This window comes from Nicotiana sylvestris, chromosome 5, assembly GCF_000393655.2.
Source record: "Nicotiana sylvestris chromosome 5, ASM39365v2, whole genome shotgun sequence".
NCBI lineage: Eukaryota > Viridiplantae > Streptophyta > Magnoliopsida > Solanales > Solanaceae > Nicotiana > Nicotiana sylvestris.
The window spans coordinates 143936171-143956981 of record NC_091061.1 but is presented as its reverse complement, the minus strand read 5'-3'; positions in this window follow the sequence as shown (position 1 = coordinate 143956981).

The window sequence follows — 20811 nt, the reverse complement described above, 5'->3', positions numbered from 1 at the left end:
CAAAATTAGAGTATGCGTCGACTACCGCAATCTCAACAAAGCAAGTCCAAAGGATAATTTCCCATTACCCAATATCCATATTTTGATCGACAATTGTGCCAAGCATGATATAGGATCTTTCGTGGATTGTTATGCCGGGTATCATCAAATTCTAATGGATGAAGAAGACGCAGAAAAGACGGCATTCATCACACCATGGGGAACTTATTGCTACCGGGTAATGCCATTCGGTTTGAAGAACGCCGGAGCAACCTATATGAGAGCAATGACCACAGTGTTTCATGATATGATACACAAGGAGATTGAGGTATACGTGGACGATGTGATCATAAAATCAAAGCATCAGGCCGACCACGTTGGGGATTTGAGGAAGTTCTTCTTAAGACTTCGCAGGTACAACCTCAAGCTTAACCCTGCCAAATGCGCATTTGGAGTTCCATCTGGAAAGTTGCTAGGATTCATAGTCAGTCGACGAGGCATCGAGCTAGACCCATCAAAAATCAAAGCCATCCAAGAATTGCCACCTCCCAGGAACAAAACTGAAGTAATGAGTTTGTTGGGAAGGTTAAATTATATCAGCAGGTTTATTGCTCAGCTCACAACAACTTGTGAGCCAATTTTCAAATTGTTGAAAAAGGATGCTGCGGTCAAATGGACCGATGAGTGTCAAGAAGCGTTCGATAAAATAAAAGGGTACTTGTCGAACCCACCCGTGTTGGTCCCGCCAGAGCCAGGAAGACCTTTGATTCTTTACTTAACAGTTTTGGAAAATTCATTTGGTTGCGTATTGGGGCAACATGACCTCACTGGCAGAAAAGAACAGGCCATCTACTACCTTAGCAAGAAGTTCACAGCTTATGAGGTTAAGTATACTCATCTGGAAAAGACATGTTGCGCCCTAACATGGGTAGCTCAAAAATTGAAACACTATTTGTCATCCTACACTACTTACCTCATTTCTCGGTTGGATCCATTGAAATACATTTTTCAAAAGCCTATGCCAACGGGAAGACTTGCAAAGTGGCAGATATTGCTCACAGAATTTGACATCATCTATGTGACTCGAACTGCAATGAAGGCTCAAGCACTGGCCGATCATTTAGCCGAAAACCCGGTCGATGAGGAATACGAGCCGTTGAAAACCTATTTTCCTGATGAAGAAACAATGCATATCGACGAGGTGGAGCGAATTGAAAAACCTGGCTGGAAACTTTTCTTTGATGGAGCCGCTAACATGAAAGGAGTCGGGATAGGAGCCGTAATCATTTCTGAAACAGGGCATCACTATCCTGTTACGGCTCAATTGCGATTTTATTGCACCAATAATATGGCTGAATATGAAGCTTGCATTTTGGGGTTAAGGCTAGCCGCAGACATGGGTATCCGAGAAATCTTAGTCATGGGAGATTCAGATCTTTTGGTACATCAAATTCAAGGAGAATGGGAAACCCGAGACTTGAAGCTCATACCATACCGACAATGTCTACATGATCTTTGTCAGCGGTTTCAATCAGTGGAATTCCAACATATTCCAAGAATCCATAATGAGGTTGCCGGCATTGGCTACCCTGGCATCAATGTTGCATCATCCGGACAAAGTTTATGTAGATCCGATACATATTCAAGTCCACGATCAGCACGCTTATTGCAATATGGTCGAAGAAGAATTTGATGGTGAACCATGGTTCCACGACATCAAGGAGTATATCAGGATGGGGATATATCCCGCACAAGCCACAGGAGATCAAAAGAGGACCATTAGGCGATTGGCAAATGGATTCTTCTTAAGCGGAGGAGTTTTGTGTAAAAGAACACCAGATCTTGGATTATTAAGATGCATAGATGCCAGACAAGCTACAGCTGTCATGTCTGAAGTACATTCGGGAGTTTGCGGACCCCACATGAGTGGATATGTATTAGCAAAGAAGATCCTCCGTGCTGGTTACTATTGGCTTACCATGGAGCGAGATTGTATCAGTTTTGTGCGCAAGTGTCATCAATGCCAAATACACGGAGATTTGATTCATTCTCCACCATCCGAATTGCACACAATGTCGGCACCATGGCCCTTCGTTGCTTGGGGCATGGATGTGATTGGACCAATTGAGCCGGTAGCATCCAATGGGCACAGGTTCATTCTGGTAGCCATTGATTATTTTACCAAATGGGTTGAGGCCAAGACATTCAAATCGGTAACCAAGAAAGCTGTGGTCGATTTTGTCCACTCAAACATCATATGTCGATTCGGAATCCCAAAGGTCTCATCACAGATAACGGTGCTAATCTTAACAGAAACTTAATGAAGGAAGTATGTCAACAGTTTAAGATTACACATCGCAACTCTACCCCATATCGGCCCAAGGCGAATGGAGCAGTAGAGGCAGCCAACAAAAACATAAAGAAGATACTTCGGAAAATGGTAGAAGGTTCAAAACAATGGCATGAAAAATTACCATTTGCATTATTGGGATATCGCACTACTGTTCGCACTTCAGTAGGAGCAACTCCTTATTTGTTGGTATATGGCACTGAAGCAGTAATTCCTGCAGAAGTTGAGATTCCTTCCCTTCGGATCATCGCCGAAGCAAAGATTGATGATGATGAATGGGTCAAAACCCGTCTGGAACAGTTAAACTTGATTGATGAAAAACGATTGGCCGCAGTATGTCATGGTCAATTATATCAAAGAAGAATAGAAAGAGCATACAACAAAAAGGTGCGTCCACGGAAGTTTGAAGTGGGTCAGCATGTGCTGAAACGTATTCTTCCACATCAGGTTGAGGCGAAAGGCAAATTTGCCCCGAATTGGCAAGGACCATTCATTGTGACCAGGGTATTGTCGAATGGTGCACTATGTTTAACAGATATTGAAGGCAAATGCATAGACATGGTGATCAATTCTGACGTGGTAAAGAGATATTACGCATAACATTTTGAATGTTTGTATTTAGCATTATTTCGAAGATTGGAATGACAAAGGCAATTTATTCTGCTATCCAAACACTATACCCTTTGTTTACCCTTTGAGCCATACTTGTTTCTTTCCTACCCTCTCTTGGAATCAATATGAAAAAAAAAACTATTATTTAGTGAACTACGTTTGACCTGATTCCTCAAAGAAGGATACGTAGGCGCCTCACGGCTCGGTCATAGGGTGCACAACATACACAATGTGCACGAAAAGAAACATTAAGAGACCCCAATCAAGAAACTGGGGCAGGAATTGTATTGGAAATAAGAAAAGATTCCAAGAGTTGTAATTTTAAACCCATACCAAAGCTATTTAGCTTTTAATACCTTTTCCATTTCTAACCCCATACCAAAAAGACCTTTCGATCAATCTTAGAAAAATGCTGAGACAAGCAAATGAAGATGGTTCATAACACTCTGGTACAAACAAGAAAAGAAAGTAAAAATGAGAGAGTCTTATAGGTGAAAACCCACACGGGCACCATAAGGCGACGGAAGTTGAGAGAAAAGTAAAAATGAGAGAGTCTTATTGGTGAAAACCTTCGTAGGCACCATAAGGCGAAAAGGAAGTGAGAAATGAACAAATGAGGAAGGTTTATCGGTGAAAACTCTTTGAGATATTGCAAGTCCAACAGGTCTGTGAAATGAAAAATGAAGTTGGATTATGGAAATTTTGGGGAAAACGAAAATGAGACAATTGAAAAGAGATTGATTAAAAGACGGGGTTGATTAATCCGAAATGCATACCCTGATCATTGGCGCCAGTAACTCCAATCAGATAAGTTTTATTCCCTCTCCGACAGTCATCCAAATTTGGATTTTTCTTTTCATTCTATAATTGTCGAAATCAGCGCGTTTCGTCACTAATAATCTTACTTTTCTAAAGCTTTGAGATAAGTTTTATTCCAAACAAATAAGAAGGAGTGTCAAGGTATACTACCAAGAATCAAGGTTACATGATGCAAAATAAGGCCATGAAAGGCGGGAGATAAAAATAATAAGATATGGGAGAAAGAAAAGTGAAATCAAAAGTGGATCAACAATGTCAGGAGAGACATATGATCACGGCTAAAAGGGTTTGAAGGAAAACATACAGAGGGAAATCCTATAGTCAAGGATTAATTACAAGGACAAAACGGTCTTTTTCAACCATTCCAAGGCAATAAAAAAGAGACGAAGAGAAGCCTCACCATCGGCAAGAATACCCCAGTTAACCACCCTGCTTTAAACTAACGAAGTTTTCTTTGATTTAAAATAGGGGCAAAGACAATATTTGTGTCAGGAAATACCTGGTAAAGAAAAAAGAAGTCAGGCGTCCACCTGGAGAATGAGGATGACAATTAAATAAGTCAAGCGTCCACCTGGAGAATGAGGATGAGAATTGAAGAAGTCAGGCGTCCACCTGGAGAATGAGGATAAGAATTAAAGAAGTCAGGCGTCCACCTGGAGAATGAGGATGAGAATCGAAGAAGTCAGGCGTCCACCTGGAGAATGAGGATAAGAATTAAAGAAATCAGGCGTCCACCTGGAGAATGAGGATGAGAAAAGAAGAAGTCAGGCGTCCACCTGGAGAATGAGGATGAGAATTGAAGAAGTCAGGCGTCCACCTGGAGAATGAGGATGAGAATTAAAGAAATCAGGCGTCCACCTGGAGAATGAGGATGAAGAAGTTAAAAAGAAGTCAGGCGTCCACCTGGAGAATGAGGATGAGGAAAGAAGAAGTCAGGCGTCCACCTGGAGAATGAGGATGAGAATTAAAGAAGTCAGGCGTCCACCTGGAGAATGAGGATGAGAATTAAAGAAGTCAGGCGTCCACCTGGAGAATGAGGATGAAGAATTGAAGAAGTCAGGCGTCCACCTGGAGAATAAGGATGAAGAATTGAAAAGTCAGGCGTCCACCTGGAGAATGAGGATGAGAATTGAAGAAGTCAGGCGTCCACCTGGAAAATGAGGATGAGAATTGAAGAAATCAGGCGTCCACCTGGAGAATGAGGATGAGAATTGAAGAAGTCAGGCGTCCACTTGGAGAATGAGGATGAGAATTAAATAAATCAGGCGTCCACCTGGAGAATGAGGATGAAGAAGTTAAAAAGAAGTCAGGCGTCCACCTGGAGAATGAGGATGAGGAAAGAAGAAGTCAGACGTCCACCTGGAGAATGAGGATGAGAATTGAAGAAGTTAGGCGTCCACCTGGAGAATGAGGATGAGAAGTCAGGTGTCCACCTGGAGAATGAGCATGAGAATTGAAGAAGTCAGGCGTTCACCTGGAGAATGAGGATGAGAATTGAAGAAGTCAGCCGTCCACCTGGAGAATGAGGATGAGAATTGAAGAATTCAGGCGTCCACCTGGAGAATGAGGACAAAGAATTAAAGAAATCAGGCGTCCACCTGGAGAATGAGGATAAGAAGTTAAAAAGAAATCAGGCGTCCACCTGGAGAATGAGGATGAGAATTGAAGAAGTCAGGCGTCCACCTGGAGAACGAGGATAAGAATTAAAGAAGTCAGGCGTCCACCTGGAGAATGAGGATGAAGAATTGAAGAAGTCAGGCGTCCACCTGGAGAATGAGGATGGAGAAAAGAAGAAATCAGGCGTCCACCTGGAGAATGAGGATGAAGAAGTTAAAAAGAAGTCAGGCGTCCACCTGGAGAATGAGGATGAAGAAAGAAAAGAAGCAGTCAAGGCACCCACCTGGAGAACGAGGGAATGCAATTGAAGTGTTGAAATCAAAAGCCCGCTCATATGATAAAGGAGCACATTTAGAATCAATAAAGCAGAGGAGTCCAACAAAATCCCCAGCAAGAAACAACAAGAGTCCCAAAAGAAAATACGGGACACAATGAAAAGGAATACGGAATAAGCCAAATGCCCAAGAGTCACCAAGATATCAAGACAACAAGAAACGCAAGGGCATGATCTAGATAAGATTTTTTATAATTCCTGTACCATAATCTAGTTTAGTTTTTGTATTACCTTTGAAGTAAGGTGTAATAAGGAGGTCAGCAAGCAGTAAAAACAGCACGAAGCAGCAGTAACATCACAGTCCCACGGTAGTCCCAGCTACCCAAAACTTCCCGAACTACATTGACCTGATTCCTTTATAGCCAAGGATATGTAGGAAACCTTTGAAGCAGAGGTTCGGTCAAATCTTTCAAAAAATGCTTCCCACGGAGTATTTGAACGGGCAAAAATCGCTCGTATCCGCTCACTTTATCTTTGCACGAAAACTCTTCGAGTTTCCACACAAAGAGGGGCAGCTGTGAGCACGTGATTTTTGCCTTACGAAAACTACTCCAAAATAAATCGAAAAATAAAATAAATTTCTTTTACTGTGTAATTTTTGAATTTGCGTGGTGTTAAATATTTGTGTTATGTCCGTAAATATTTACTTTGTCATAATAAAATGAAAATAAAATAAAAATATATGTTTCATGCATATCTAGGATTTAATTATGCATTTAATAATTGATTCAAAATAAAATCACAAAAATATGCGTTTTTATTTTTATTTTTCGTCATTATTAATTGTGTCCTTGTGTGATTAATGTTTTATCTACGTGTTAATGGTTATTAAAAGGTAATTAGTAATGATAATTTTGTTTTTACAATTTTGATTAGGATTTTTATTAATTGAGAATAAAATTTAGGAAATGAAAATAAGTTGGAAAATAAAAAAAAAATATATCGGACCTGGATTAAAATCCAGGCCCAAAACCAAATTACTCCCCCTTCAGCCCAATTCAGGCAACCCAGGCACCGGTCCAATTCAAACGAGTCAAAACGACATCGTTTGATTGTAGTTTATCAGGGACCGTTGGATCAAAGCCAACCAACGGCTGAGATCCCACGAACCTTAACCCATATCCATTACCCGACCCAGTGCCCCGATCAGCCCAACCCCAGCAGTAAACCAAACGACACCGTTTGGCTAAGTGAACTAATCCTGGCCATCTATTCTCATTGATCCAACGGTCAGGATTAATCCACCCCACCCCTATATAAGGACCAAACCCCTACCCCGGCCCCTATTTCTTTTGTGTATTCTGTATGTATTTTCGTTTGTTTTAATAGCTTGTTAATTTTTCAAATTTTTGTTTTGATTAATTCTGTCATTTTTTGTCTCATACCCGTCTATATGCTCAAAATATGAAACTGTTTCTGTTGGTTGTGATTATTTACAATGTGAGTAATCGACTCGATTAAGTTCGTCGATTAATTATATTATGAATTCTCATTTATGATAATGCTGATTGAAACAGTCTATTTCTATTGTTTTAGACTAATTATGGACAAATGTTGTAAATAGTCAACTGATTAATACTCGTCAATTAAATCATGTTTGTTTGCAAATCAGTAAATTCAAATGTATGATGTGTATATATTGTTTTCTGAACAGGGCATTGTCAGTATATTGACAATGCTCCTGTGTGTGTTTGATTTTGGTTCAACGTTTAAGTCCAGTCTGAATTGTTATAATAATTTCAGTGAGATGTTGTTATGATGATAGTTCTGAATTCAGTAATTTTACAAATGTTGATTAAATGTAATTATGTTAGAAGATTACATTCTTAGTTAGGAATCAGTCCAAAACTTTAGGATTGGTTGTAGCTGCTAGACAAGTTTAGATTCAGATAACTTGTTAAAATTTGAGACAGTAATGCCAGTAGAAAACAGTAAATTTGGGACATTTTGGGACAGAACAGTAAGGGTAATATGATAGCATAATGGGCTGAAAATGGAAAGTTAGTGGCTATTATTTAAGTAATAATGGGGAACAAGGGATAATGGGGCTGCTGAAAATCAGGATAAGAGCACTTAGATTTAAAGTATTCAAAAGCAGTTTTAATGGAAAACTTTCTGATTTTTAAAAGGAGAAAAGGGTCCTGGCAGCACTAGAAGGGTATAGGACAACCCTGTATAAATAGAGAGGGATTGGGACTGATTTAAGGGAGCTCTTTCAGAAAGAAAAACAAGGAAAAAAGAGAGCTTTCAGACAGACTTTAGGAGATTTTAAGAGAGAAAAAGGGATCAGAGAAAAAGAAAGAAAAGAGAGAAAAGAAAAAAAGAAAAAGAAAAGAGAGGCTGATTTCTAAAGCATAGAAAATACACACAGAAATACATATACATTTGAGTGAAACAGAAATCTGAGAAGAGAAAATCAGATTTGAAGAGAAAGAAGAAACAGAAAAAATCAGAAACAGGAAAAAATCAAAAACAGGAATTTGAAACAGAAAAGAAATTGAAATCTGAAATATTGTCCCTTTGTTGAATCTGTTCAGATTTATTTGAATCCGTAGTTCAGTTAAAATTTGAAGTTTTCTTTAAAAATACTATTACTGTGCATCTGGGTGTCTCGGGTCTTATAATTGCTCAAATCTGTGGAAATACTGATATTCTGCCAGTATTTTGTTACTGCTGCAACTGCTGAAAACTTACTTCTTCTACCTTCATTTCCAGGTACTTATCTCTTAAATTCTATGTTGAAAAAGATTCAGCATGACAAATCAATGAAGCTTGAATTGCAATTTTGTTTTCCATTTGTCCAAATTCATTAGTTTAAATTTCATTTTTTGTTTCATGTTAGTTAACTAGTAGTGAATTCAATTTGATAGTTACGAGTTAATTGTCTTTATTTGAAATTCATATAAAACTTTGTAATAATGTTTTCCATGTCAAAATTTCATTAGTTTAGTTATCTTTGAGTTGTGTAAATAGGAAGCATGGCAGAAAGTTGGCTTTTATTTACACTTTATGGTATTGTTAGCTAGGTATAGCGCAATATGGAAATATCAAGGAAAAATACGCTATTGGTTTATTTTGTTAGTAAGTTAATTGTTGTTTAAAGCTAGATGATGTTGGTTGCAATTTGCTATATTTTGGCACAAACTTGGTCGTGTTATAATCAATGGTTAAAAAACGCGTTAGTATAATCCGCTAGGTTCACGATGTCAAATATGATGAGTAATATTGTATGCAATATCTTTTTATTAAGTCAACAGGTAGATTTGTTCTCTTTCTTAATAATAAAGGGCCTAAGAACTTATACAATGTGAAAGATAATGCTTAGCAATAATTCATATAGATTGAGAATTAAATTGGTTTGATTATATATACATATCTATCCCAACTTAGTCTTAAGCATAATTAATTAAAATAATTTCGCCTATTAGATTAAAAACGAATATATGAGAATAAGTTGAGATGTACATGTACAAATTGCAACACTTTAAATCAATGGTAAGTAAAAAAAAATAGAATTTGCACTAAATAAAAATAATGAAAATTCTTGGAAATATTTCTTCCCTTGATGAATCATTTTTTAGTTTCATAAGCAATTCATTCTTTGGTATATATATATGTTGTATTTGTCGAAATAGTGTTAATCATATTTTTATTCCTTTCTTTGAATTTGAATAGTCTGGATAAATATAATTTATGCGCGGGAATTATAATCGACGGGCAACATTTAAAAAATTGTGAATTTCTTTTAAAAGAATTCAAAGACATCCCTTGAATATGAATTTCTCAGTATTTCATATAAAATGTGTAGATATAACAAATAATTTGTGAAAATTTCATAATACCATTAAGAATATTTGGTGTAATTAGGGATACGTTCGCGTAACCTGATTATACCAATAAAAGCAATTCGAATTATGCGTACGCGCAATTTCGAGCGAATATTTAATATAAGGGATTTCTTCGAGGACGTTAAATTAATTTCATAAAAACCCGAGATGTGCGGTTCACTATTTAAGAAAAACAAATATTCTTGATTCGACACAATTTCGAAAAAATGATTGTTTAATAAATATATTATCAAAAGTTATCGTGTACACGTACGCGTGACACAATTCCGCATTTTTAAATTTATAACACGAATATACGTACGCGTAATTCGATTCAAAGAAGGGTCCTTAATCACAATAAGTATAAGCGGTAGTAAAATTACGTAATAAAAATATATTTAATAAAATCAAGATAATTAAGCCAATAATAAAAACAGTTAAGCGACCGTGCTAGAACCACGAAATTCGGAAATGCCTAACACCTTCTTCCGGATTAACAGAATTCCTTACTCAGGATTTCTGGTTCGCAGAATAATAAACAGAGTCATATTCTGCTCGATTCAGGGATTAAAATTGGTGACTTGGGACGCCTTAAAATTTCCAGGTGGCGACTCTGAAATAATTAAATAAATCCCGTTTCGACTGTCCTTCAATTGGAGAAAACTCCTCACGCGCCTCGCGGGCGCGGAAAAAGGAGGTGCGACAAGTGTCACCCGAGTAGGCTTGCTTCCTATAGCACCAGCCGTCTCTCAGGATGGAGGAGGTGCCCAGACTCCTACTACTTGCACTCCAGAGTAGGTATCTCCCCAGTTTCAGATTCCAGCGATCCAGCCAGTTGGAGCAGTTCAGTCGAGTGTGGTAGCTTAGACCAGCAATTGAGCAGCTATGTCTGCCGATGCTTTGTGGAGGTTGGATAGGTTCACCAAGCTCTTTACTACTACTTTCAGCGGTGCATCTACTGAGGATCCCAAGGATTATCTAGACAGCTGTCATGAGGTTCTTAGGAACATGGGGATAGTTGAGACCAATGGGGTTGATTTTGCTACTTTTCGCTTATTTGGATCCGCCAAGACTTGGTGGGGAGATTATTGCTTAGCTAGACCAGCCGGATCGCCAGCCTTGACTTGGGAGCAGTTTACGCAGCTATTTCTGGAAGTTTTTCCCCATCACTCAAAGAGAGGCCTATCGGAGGCAGTTTGAGCGCCTCTAGCAGGGTTCTATGATTGTTACCTAGTATGAGACCAGATTCATCGACTTGGCTCGTCATGCTCTTATCATACTTCCCACCGAGAGATAGAGAGAGGGTGAGGAGGTTCATTGATGGACTTATTCAGCCGATTCGTCTTCAGATGGATAGGGAGGCAGGGAGTGAGATGTCTTTTCAGGAGGCGACCAATGTGGCCAGAAGAGTGGAGATAGTTCTGTCACAGGGAGGTGGTCATGGGTCAGACAAGAGGCCCCGTCATTCAGGCCGATTCAATGGTACCTCGTCTGGAGGTAGGGATTCATATGGTAGAGGCCATCCTCCTAGGCCTTTTCAGTCGCCACTTCAGGTTTCTCACGGTGCTTCAGGTGGCCGCGGTCCTCAGATGCAGTATTCTAATCAGCAGTCCAACAGTGCACCACCTACTCCTATCAGTGCACCGCCGCTTCAGAGTTTCTGGGGTGGTCATTCAGGTCGTCAGGGCCAGCAGTCTCAGTAGCCGAGGGCTTGTTACACTTGTGGTGATATGGGTCACATTGCTAGGTTTTGCCCTCGAGCGCCGAGTGGCTTTCAGCATCAGGGTTCCCGTGCCATGGTTCAGGCACCAAGTGTTCCATAGCCCGCCCAGCCAGTTAGAGGTGGGGGTAGAGGTTCTAGATGTGGAGGTAGAGGTATTAGAGGTGGAGCTCAGGCCACTAAAGGTGGAGGCCAACCAGCAGCAGGCCATCCCAGAGATGTAGTTCAGGGTAGTGGGGCCCAACCCCAATGTTATGCTCTTCTAGCCAGGCCCGAGGCTGAGGCTTCAGATGCGGTTATTACAGGTACAGTTCTGGTTTGTGATAGTGATGCTCCAGTGTTATTTGATCCAGGGTTTACATACTCGTATGTGTCATCTTATTTTGCACCGTATCTGGTCATGCCTAGTGATTCTTTGAGTGCTCCTGTTTATGTGTCTACACCGGTGGGTGATTCTATTGTGGTAGATCGAGTCCATCATTCATGTATAGTTGTGATTGGGGGTCTTGAGACTCGCGTAGATTTGCTTCTTCTGGACATGGTTGATTACGACGTCATTTGGGGATGGACTGGTTATCACCTTATCACTCTATCTTGGATTGTCATGCCAAGACTGTGACCTTAGCTTTGCCAGGATTGCTTTGTTTAAAGTGGAGAGGGACTCCTAGTCATTCTACTCGTAGTGTTATCTCTTATGTGAAGGCTCGGCGTATGGTCGAGAAGGGGTGTTTGGCCTATTCGGCATATGTACGTGATTCTAGTGCAAAGATTCCTTCTATTGATTCTGTGCCCGTTGTTCGTGAGTTTCCTGAGGTTTTTCCTTCAGACCTGCCGAGTATGCCACCCAACAGGAATATTAACTTTTGCATTGATTTGGCTCCGGGCACACAACCCATTTCTATCCTGTCGTATCGTATGGCCCCGCCTGAGTTGAAAGAATCGAAGGAACAATTGCAAGACTTGCTTGAGAAGGGTTTCATTAGGCCGAGTGTTTCGCCTTGGGGTACGCCGGTGTTGTTTGTTAAGAAGAAGGACGGATCAATGAGAATGTGTATTGATTGCTGGTAATTGAACAAGGTTGCAATCAAGAATAAGTATCCATTGCCAATGATTGATGATTTGTTTGATTAGCTTCATGGTGCCAAGGTATTTTTGAAGATTGACTTGAGATTTGGCTACCATTAGTTGAGGATTAGGGCATCCGATGTCCCTAAGATAGCTTTCCTCACTCGGTACGGGCATTATGAGTTCTTGGTAATGTCATTCGGGTTGACAAATGCCCCAACAGCTTTTATGGATTTGATGAACCGAGTGTTCAGGCCTTATTTGGATTCGTTCGTGATAGTCTTCATTGATGATATTTTGATATATTCCCGCAGCCGGGAGGAGCACGAGCAGCATATTAGAGTGGTTATTCAGACCTTGAGGGATAGTCAGTTATATGCTAAGTCCTCGAAGTGTGAGTTCTGGTTGAATTCAGTCGCATTCCTGGGTCATGTTATATCAGCAGAGGGTATTCAGGTTGATCCGAAAAAGATAGAGGCAGTCAAGAACTGGCTTAGACCAGCATCAACTACAGAGATTCGGAGTTTCTTGGGATTGGCAAGCTACTACCGTCGGTTCGTGGAAGGGTTTTCATCTATCACAGCCCCGATGACCAGGTTGACCCAGAAGGGTGCCCCGTTTAGATGGTCGGATGAGTGTGAGGTGAGCTTTCGGAAGCTCAAGACAACTCTGACTACGGCACTGGTGTTGGTTTTGCCCACAGGTTCAGGGCCTTATACAGTTTATTGTGATGCATCTCGCATTGGACTTGGTGGGGGTGTTGATGCAGGATGACAAGGTCATTGCCTATGCTTCATGGCAGTTGAAGATTCTAGTTTTACTTCATTTCAAAAGAAAATTCCAAAATTACAAATTCCAGCATTTTTTTTGGTTTCTGGTTCTCAAGAATAGAGTTGGATTAAAGTTTAAGTTGGAGTTTGTGTTTGGGTTCGAAATTCCGGTGTCGTTTGAGTTCTGTCCGAGTTTTTGCGATTTGGATTTGGCTTGCAATTTCTGCTCGATACTGTTACTGTTTTCAGTTGGATTTTGGAGCAAAACATTGTAATCTTCGGTTATTAGTGAAAGAATTTCGAATTAACAGGTTCATTCCTTCTCCCTTCACTTAGTCTGATTCGTTATGGGTTAAATCAATATGTGCCATTGGGCTTACTGTTTTCTTCTTAGTTTGGTTATCTGATTTTGATTGTTGGCTTCTTCCTCCTTTTCTTCTGTTGATTTCTGCGAGTATTTCAAGTGGATCTTGAACTTGGCTGGGTTTGCGGCTGCTACAACACTATATGATGAATCTATGTTTCACTGTTTGACCCACTCCATGAAATGAAGTAGTTTTTGCTCAGATTGCTTCGTCTAGTTTCAGTAGGGAAGCTGTTTAAAAATGTTTCATTAATATCATTTAAAAGCTAAGTTAGGATCATTTAAGTTCCTCCGTTTTGAACACTTTGCATAAGTATTGAGTTTTCATAAATTTTGGTCCAATGTTTGATCATGTTTTTTTACTCTAATGCTGGTTCTATGTCTTTGTCGATTTTTGTATGTGATTATTAAATATTCAGCAAGTGAGAATAATAGTATTTGCCTTTAACAACGTGGAATTAGCATGGAAATTCTGAATTGGACAGAAGCTGATTTTGTCACTTTTCTCCGTGATTTTGGCAAGTACTTTGGAGTATGTTTCTGAGTTTTGTTTTATCTTTAAAAGCTTTTTTTTAGCCTTTGCTTTTTAAATCAGAACGGTACCTTTGCAGCCCTTTGGGATAAATGGAAAGTTGGTTCAAAAGTGAGGTTTTATGAGAACTAAGGCAATTCTTTAAGTGTTGGTTTCATTATTAATCTTGACATTATGCCTAAATATTTGGAGCAGTTTATTAGGGTGAGGCAACTCAATCAAGTGCTAGTTCAGTATGTTTAGCAACTTTATTCCTATTATCTTAATTTTGGTTGAGGCCTAGCGGAAACAATAAATTGTCGTGGTTATGGGTACGGCTCTCGTGGCGTAGTCGTGATACTTAATTTCAAGTTAGTTTTAAATATGAATATTCGTAGTTCACTTAGTTGAATGCATTTCCTTTAATAAATTTGAGGTGTGTCATCCAATCACCTAGTCTATGGCCCTCACATCGATATCAACTAGTCTAGAAAAATGCCTTGAACTCTCGTAGTTTGCTTTATGCGCGTTAATTAAATAATTTCATAGCTACGGGTACGGTTCCCGTGACGTAGTTGTGATGCTTAATTTCTAAAATTCAGGGGTACATTTATGTGACCCGGCCACAATTTAATCTTGTTAATAAAATGAACATGTTGTGGATCGTGAGTACGGTTCCCGTAATATGATTCACAACGTGTATTCAAATAATTAGTTGTATAACAATCGGATTATTAAAAGCATTTTAAAAGGAACAAAAATGCACATAGGTTTCAAAGATATTTTAAAATCAGATAATTAGGCCAATATTAATAGTTAAGCGACCATGCTAAAATCACGGAACCCAAAAATGCTTAACACCTTCTCCCGGGTTAATAAAATTCCTTACCCGAATTTCTGTGTTTGCAGACCATAAATAAGAGTCAAACTTCCTCGATTCAGAATTTTAAAACCGGTGACTTGGGACACCATAAATTATCCCAAGTGGTGTCTCTGAATTTAATATAAATAATTCCATTTCAATTATTGTCACTTTAATTAGAAAAACTCCCTTATACCCCTTTCGGGGGTAGAAAAAAGAGGTGTGACATGAGGCATAATCCCGATAACCTCGAACGTTGGGAGCCTCTTCTAATAGGAGATTCCCTCCCGAAGCAAAGTGCCCAGAGGCGGAGCTCCTTTCTCTTTGCCAAGCGGATTCAGGCCTAGCAGCCATGACTATGGTAAAACGAAGAAAGGGGAAATGAAGACTTGGGCGAAAGCTTTGAGTTAAAGGAAAATTAGTGCAGGAAAGGAGAACTCTATGAAAGAGGATAACTACTCAGAATAATGGAATCTCCAAAAGAGCGAAGACAACCCTATATATGGGAAAAGCAGTGACCACCTGCCGCCTCAAAGGCCGACTAAAAATATTGGCTAAAGCTTTTATTGCTTTGGAAATATATGCCGGCAGAATTGCCTCGGTCGCTTCATAACTATATCATACGCTCGACGCCGCCATATGACATTTCGGGGTCAGACACCCCTGCATCAGCCAAAGTCCTGAGATGGTACCCGATTTCGAGGACCTCCACCGAGAAGAAGATATGCTCTAAGGGGCAATTTATATCATTGCGAGATTCGAGATGGTACCCGATCTCGAGGGTCCCTCTCTCAAAAAGAGGATAAGCTCTCAGAACCTACTCATACGGTCTTGACCTCGAAGTATCATCTATACCCGGGTAAGCCCTCAACCGGGATCTATCTGCAACTCCTTAAGGATATCTACACTAAGTTCAGAACAAGCTCCAGGTGGCCCGAGTTTGAGCAAACCCCCACTCGGGGACTGTTCTCGAAAGCCTATCTCTATTCTCGGGCTTCCGAGCAAATCCCCCCTCGAAGATTATCGCAGGGTCTAAAGGCTAAGTCTCGTTCTGAGAAGTTCGAAGCCTTATTCTAATACAGCTCGGAGTCAGGGTCCCGACGACCCAAGGTTATCAATCCGATCGGGGCTCGATCCAAGGAACGACAAAGGATTCCGCGGGGAGCCGCGTCAATCAATCAAAAGTTAGAAAAAATACTCACACCCGGGCTCGATATTTGCACCAAATCAGTGTAGTCATGTATTCAGATTCTTCACTAACGTAGATAAAGGAAAATATAGCATACATTAGAGACAAATTGAAGAAAAATCCTTTATTCATAAGCATATGATTACAAAAGCCCACGAGGGATCCTTACATAGAAATAAAGAAGCAAAAAATTACATATATAATAAAAGCCAAAAGTCTAAGCTAATCTCGGGGGTGCATCCTTGGCTGCAGTATCTTCGAGCACCATCTCCTCGGGGGCCTTGTCCCGATCTTCCAAAACTGCATCTCCAATGGAGAAGACGAAGAAGAGGAAAATGACGAAGAAGAAGAAAAAGTTGAAGGAGCGGAGAGGGATGAAGAAGTGGCTGGTTGAAAAATCTGGCGAGTATGGGTCTCGCCAGGACTACTATCGTGAAGCCACTTCTTGAGATGTTACACCGTTGTGGGATGCAACACTCAGTAGATAAAACCACCTCACTCCACGGAAAGCAAAAGGAGTGAGGCGCTGCACCGGGTAGTCAGGGGAGATGACCATAGTCCTCATATCCTCTAATGCGAGGATAATTTGAGATTTCTCTCTCATCACCTCGGGCCAACAACAACAACAAATCAGCACAATCTCGCTCGGTAAGGGAAGGTTCTGTAAACAGGCCATGGTGTGACTGATAAGAACGCTGCCATGTAGCCTTAAGGCCACAAGCCTCGAGCATAGAATATAACAATGGATGAGGATGAAGAGAAGAAAGGGGTGAAGGGCTGTTGGAAAACTTTTGAATGAAGAGTTGGTTCAAGAAGCCTTCCATTTATAGGAAAGGTGGCAACGTAACCGACAACGTCATTAATTCTCTTTGAAAGACGTATCGGCAGGTGCAATCAATGCGTTTTAGGGAACTGAATCGGCAGCGACATTATCGCTTAGGAGAATGGGAATCGGCAGTTCATTGAATGTCATTAGAAAGACGAGTGTCGCACCTCCTTTTTCCGCGCCCGCGAGGGTGCGTAGGGAGTTTTCTCCAATTTAAGGACAGTCGAAACGGGATTTATTTGTTTTGTTTTAGAGTCGCCACCTGGGAATTTTAAGGAGTCCCAAGTCACCGGTTTTAATCCCTGAATCGAGGAGAATATGACTCTGTTTGTTATTCTGCGAACCAGAAATCCTGAGTAAGGAATTCTGTTAATCCGGAAGAAGGTGTTAGACATTTCCGAATTCCGTGGTTCTAGCACGGTCGCTTAACTGTTTTTATTCTTGGCTTATCTTGATTTTTACATTTTTTATTGCAGGATTTTGTCACCGCTTCTGTTTATTGTTTACAATTATATAACGAGTTACGCGTACGTATATTCGTATTATATACCTTTTATAATTACAGAGGATCGTGCCACGCATACGTGTACACAATAAAATTGACCATATTATAGTTTTTATTAAATATTCGCTCGAAATTGCGCGTACGCATAATCCGAATTTGCTTTTAAAAATATAATCAGGGTACGCGAACGCATCCCTAATTGTGCAAAATATTTGTAATGGTATTATGGATTTTCCACAAATTGTTTATTATATTCATACATTTTATGTGAAAAATCATAAGAAAATCCCATTTCAGAGGCCCTTAAATTCTTTGAAAAGAATTCACAATCTATTAAATGTTTACAGCTGATTATATTTCCACATATGAATTATATTCTTTCGAGCCATTCAAATTTTAGGAGTAAAATAAACAAAGTGTGATTAAGAATACCATTTTTCGTAAATACAAAATATATATATATATATATATATATATATATATATATATATACCCGAAATGAATTGCATATGAAACTAAAAAAAAATGATTTACAAAGGGAAGAGATATTTTTGAAGAATTTTCATTATTTTTATTTAATACAAATTCTATTTCTACTTACCATTGATATAAAATGTTGCAATTCGTGCTTATACATCTCATCTCATTCTCATATACTTGTTTTTAATCTAATAGGCGAAATTATTTTAATTAATTTTGCTTATAATTGAATTTGGGATATATACACATAATCAAACCAATTTGATTCTCAATCTATGTGAATTATTGCTAAACACTACTATCGCATTGTATAAATTCCTAGGCCCTTTGTTATTAAGAAAGAGAATAAGTCTACTTGTTGACTTAATAAAGTGATATTGCATACAACATTATTTGCCATATCTTTGACATTGTGAACATAGCGGATTTTACTAAGGTAACTTTCAACTATTGATTATAAACATAACCATTGTTATGCCATAATATAGCAAAATGCAACCAACATCATCTAGCTTTAAACAATAATTAACTACTAACCAAATAATCCAATAATGTACTTTTCCTTGATATTTTCATATTATGCTGCACCTAACTAACAATACCATAAAGTTCAAATAACAGCCAACTTTCGGCCATGTTCCTTATTTTGACAGTTCAAATATGACTAAACTAATGAGATTTCGGAATGGCTAACATTATTACAAAGCTTTTATACGAATTTCAAAATAAGACAATTAACTTATAGCCATCGTATTGAATTCACTACTAGTTAACTAACATGAAACAAAACTGAAATTTAAACTAATGAACTCGGACGAATGGAAAACAGAATTATAATTTCCAAGCTTCATTTATTTGTTATATTGAAGCTCTTCATAACATGAGTTTAAAAAGATATGTACCTGAAAATAAAGGTAGAAGGAGTAAATTTCAGCAATAATAGCAGCAACGAAACACCGGCAGAATATACCAATAACACAGCAAGTCCGAACAAGACCCGTTAACCCAGATGAACAGTGACAGAAACTTGAGAAAAAATTTCAGATTCAAACTGAACAATATCCACAAACAAACAACGGACAGATTCTAGAATAACATTTTTCAGATTTCAGTTTCTTTCTTATTTCAAATTCATATTTCTGATTTTTCTGTTTCTGCTTTTGTATCTGTTTCAGATTGTGTGTGTGTGTGTGAATATTCTCTTTTTGTTTCTTTTTCTGCTTTCTTCTTCCTCTTCAGACTTTCATTTCTGATTTTTCTGCTTAATTCTCTTTCTTTTTATCCCACTCTAGGTGTATTCTTTCTCTTCAAAATCTGAGTTTCAAATCTGTTTCCTAAAAATCTGCCCCTCTCTTAAAAAACTCTCTCTGAAAACTGATCTTGAGTCCCTAAATCTCTCTGTCTGATTCTCTCCTTTAAAATCTCAGTCTTAAAATCTGTCCTTCAAATCAGATTTTTTCTTCTTCCTTTCTTCAGTCCCAATCCCCTCTATCTTATACAGGTCTGCCCCTTTCTTTTTTAAGTGCTGCCTGGACCCCTTTCTTCTTTTAAAAATCAGAAAGTTCCATTAAAATCTGCTTTAAATCCCATTAGGTGATCTTATCCTGATTTTCAGCAGCCCCATTACCTTTTGTTTCCCATTATCACATTAAATAAATAGCCATTAACTTTCCACTTTCAGCACACTACCATTAACATATTACCCTCATTGTTTTATCTGTTTCATTCCCAGAAATGTCCCTGAAATCCTACTGTAATTACTGTCCAAGTTATTTGAATTAAACTTGTTTAGCAGCTAACAACCAATTCCTAAATCAAATAACATTCTGTCCTTTCATTGTTAGTTAATTGACCCAACAAACTCAATGTCTAATAACTAATGGACAAGCTAAATTCAGATTGAGCAGCTGAACTTGCATACAAACACATTAACACTATGCAGAGCTTAACAGAACCAAAAAAATTGAATTGAAATTCAGATCAACATAAATGCAGGGGCATTGTCAGTATACTGACAATGCCCTGAAACTTATTGGTTCAGAAATCAACATATACACAACATTCATTTTGACAGACTCATTGAAATGTAAACAAGGGTGATTTAACTGACGAGTATTAATTTAAACTGATTATCTACAACAATTGTCAACAAACAGTCTATAGAAACAGATTATTTCAATCAGTATTAAACGAGCATTCATAACATAACTAATCGACGAACTTAATCGAGTCGATTACACATATTGTAAATAATCATACCAACAGAAACAATTCACTTGTTATATCATATAGATAGGTATAAGGCAGAATCACAGAATTGACTAGAAAATTATGAAAAAAATTAAACAGACTAATGAAACAAACAAAAATACACGTAGAATACACATAAGAATAGAAAAAATACCTCTGAACCTTCAAATTCAACCGGACTCAAACTCAACTTGGATTCGGGCTTTTTGAAATCAAACAGACCTTAGTCGAAGTATTTTCAACTGAAAATACTTCGACTAAGGTCGATTAAACCTCAATCCTTCGTTTGAATTGAAAAAATTCCAAGACTGGAAATTTTTTAGGGTTTCAGAATTTGGATCCTAAATCCGAACACTTCTGGGCAGATTCGAATCAAACCAATAGTATTCTAGGCACGAGGGAAGTCAGGTGGGTAAATGGTGTGAGTTTGAGGTAGGTTGGGATAGGGTCAGGTTTTACTCGAATCTTCAAATGAAGATTCGAGCCATGCAACTAACAGATCCGTGGTGAGGGTATTTAGGGGAAGCTGTGGTGTTATTTTGGAAGCCATTGGAAAGGGTGGAGTTTTCAGACCAACCTTCGATTTAATATTCGAAGAGTTGGGGTCTGATTCGAAGGAAACTAAGGCCAGATCCGTGTAGAGGAAATGGTGAGGAGTCTGGGGTGTTATTTTGGTGACCGGCGGCGTTGTTGCCGCCGGGTTTCAGGCGGTGGGATGCTAGGGCGGCTAG